The sequence below is a fragment of the Odontomachus brunneus genome, unplaced genomic scaffold (genome assembly GCF_010583005.1).
Source record: "Odontomachus brunneus isolate Ranch 3 - 2012 unplaced genomic scaffold, Obru_v1 Obru_scaffold_292, whole genome shotgun sequence".
NCBI lineage: Eukaryota > Metazoa > Arthropoda > Insecta > Hymenoptera > Formicidae > Odontomachus > Odontomachus brunneus.
Genome location: NW_022639742.1, coordinates 56488 through 59401, shown reverse-complemented (window position 1 = coordinate 59401; position 2914 = coordinate 56488).

The window sequence follows — 2914 nt, the reverse complement described above, 5'->3', positions numbered from 1 at the left end:
AGAGGAGGAGCCATGGCGAAAGAAAGTGGAAAGAGAAGGAAAATGGCCGGATCCGGAGGACGAGGGATGGAATAGAGACTTCATCTTCGAGCGCTTAAACTGCATGAAGGAATGCGCTCGAGAGATCGAGAAAGTCACCTCCAAGAGCAAGAGGATGAGTAAGACCGAGAAGGAAGAGATAGGAAGGAGGAAGGAAGAGATGCAGGCATATGGCGAGGACATGGCCCATGTCTTTGCGACTAGGTTTATGTGTCTAGGTAAATACTACGTTTTACTAGGTAAAACGTGTGAGGACACTGGAGAAGTGGGTGGATGAGGACGTGGAGCTGGAAAGGGTAATAAATGAAGAGATCTCAGAGTGGCAGGAGAAGGGAGAAAAGTGGGAACTGGAGCGGAGTAAATGGAAGGAGAAGGAGCGCAAATAAGAGAGTGATAGGGAGGCGTGGGATAAAGAAAGGAGAGGCTGAACGTGTGAAAGGGAGGAGTTAAGGAAGTATAGGACGGAGCTGGTTACGGCTAACCGCCCTGCTGCCGCTGCGAACACGCAGGACCGGGCCGTGTCTCCCTTCCTGGAGGTACGATACGAGACGAGGGACAGGGCGACGTCCCCGTTCCGGGTGACTGCTGCCGGGGCGCCGCTGGCTGGACAAAGGCCGGTTGCGCCCGCGGCGCCCGCCGCGGTCTCGTCGAACGACCGCGGCCGAGTCGGGGCGGGTGGAAGAGGCGGGAGAGGAAGGAGAGTTCCTCCTTCCCCTCCCAGGAGGAGAATCAGGAACGAGCCGGTCCGTGGGCGTCCGGTGGCGCCTCGTGCGTTGCCGGCGCCGCCGGCGACGGTGGCGGTGGCGGTACGTTTCGAGCCGGGGGGCCTCACATACGCGGAGGCCCTCCGCAAGGCGAGAGGCGATATCGCCGTGGGAGAAGGTGTGGTCCGGCCCGCCTTTTTAAGGAGGGCTGCAGGGGGTGGACTCCTCTTCGGGCTGGCCGGACCCGACAAGGAGAGGGAGGCGGACGCCCTGGCAGACAAGCTCAGGGCGTCGCTCCCGGGGGCCGCGGTAACGCGGCCCTCAAGGTGGGGGGAGGTCCGACTCGTCGGTTTTGACGAGTCGGTTTTCCCGGCGGAAGTGAGCGAGGTTCTCGCGGAGCAGGGCGGGTGCGGGCCGGGCGAAATTCGCCTCGGCCCCATCAGGTGGAGTTGGCGGGGGGAGGGGGCCGTTTGGGCCCTTCTCCCCCTTGCGGCGGCCGTCAGGGCCGCGGCCAAGGGGAGGGTGGCCCTGGGGTGGGCGGGAGCGAGAGTTGAACTGCTCCCAGCTCGCCCGCTCCAGTGCCATCGGTGTTGGGGGCTCGGCCACATCCGGGCAGCCTGCTCCGCGTCTACGGACCGGAGCCGGCTCTGCTACCGATGTGGTCGAGCCGGGCACACCGCGCGGGTCTGCACCGAGAGTGCGGCCTGCGCGGTGTGCCGTGAGGAGGGACGGGACCCGGGTCACCGGATGGGTGGCCCCGGGTGCCCGCTGATGAGGGGCGGTCGGTTCGGCGCTTCGCCGCCGGGCCACCGCAGAGGCCGGCCGCCGAACGCGGCTCCGGGCGAGGGAGGCCCGGTGTCCGCGGGAGGATCCGGTCCTCCCCCCCCCACCACCAACCGCGGGGTCTGCGGGGGGACTTAACCCCCCGGAGGGTCCGAGAGAGGTGGAGATGGCCCCGGTCTGACCACCAAGACCGGAGCCACGGCGCTGGTCGAACACCAGGCCGGCGCCGGGGGGCCGGTATTGGGCTTAATCGCCTGGTACCGGTCTCCCCCTCTCCCCTACCGGCCGCATCAGGGGTGCGCGGGGGCGCATCCTCCTCCATTGCGGCTCGGAAGGGAGTCGGCGCGGTGTAGGGTCGCACCGCGCCGCTGCCAGTTGGCACCACGACCGGGGGTTACATGTACCCACCCCCGGTCTTGTTGGTTTGGGAGACCCACCTCCCACTGCCATCGGGAGGAGCGCGGCGAGAGGTGTTGTGTTTGCCTCTCGCCGCGCAATGAGGCAAGTGTGGCCTCACGGCAGGAGGGGGGGAGCGATCGGGGAGGGGCTTTGTCCCCGCCGTTTTTCCCTCCCAGGGTACGGAGCCCAATAGCGCTGGCGCAGGGCGGCCCTCCGAAGAATGCCGAAAGGTGATGCCAGGGGGTCGCCCTACTTGCGCGGTGAAGGACACACTCAGGGGTTTTAGTGGGTATACCTCCTCCTCTCCTTTAGAGAGGGGGAGGGGAGTCCCACATACCCCCGGTGACCTCCCCAGGTCTCCGGGAGATGCGTAATGCATTTTCCCCTGAGTTATCAAAAAAAAAAAAAAAAAAAATGGAGCAACAGGTGGGTGAGTGAGCTCCATATGGCTCCTAAGAGATGTAGGCTGCATCCGCATACGGTGTGCAAAGCGTATCCATGAATGGCAGTAACTATAATGATTTTAATTACTCGGTTTATTATAAAAATTCCAAGTACTCCGGATGTGGCTGAACCAAATGTAATAAAGCCTCCCCAGAGTTTAGATGCTGTACTCTGGGCAATTTTGTTATGGGTTTCCTCGTCCATGAGGTTATACATTGAGATCGTGTTGTCGCAATGTGAGTATCCTGAGATGCCCCTTACTACTGAATTCAGCAAGGCTGGCTTTTCGGCTGGGAACATGATGTGATCGCGGAGTTTGTTGATGTCGTCCTGGTTGTAGATTCCGCTTGTAGCAAGAGATCCAGGTAAGGTATTTCCAGGAGATTTTGGTCAATGGTTGAATTTGTTGTGGAGGTGCCTGGTGTACGTGTGTATCAGGTGTCAGCTGTATCGAGGTGTCTTCAATACGGTAGAGAGTAGGTAATTCGTAAGAGCATTCTCTCTGAGTTTCCACACGGGTTATAATTCGGGATTTAGGAGTGAGG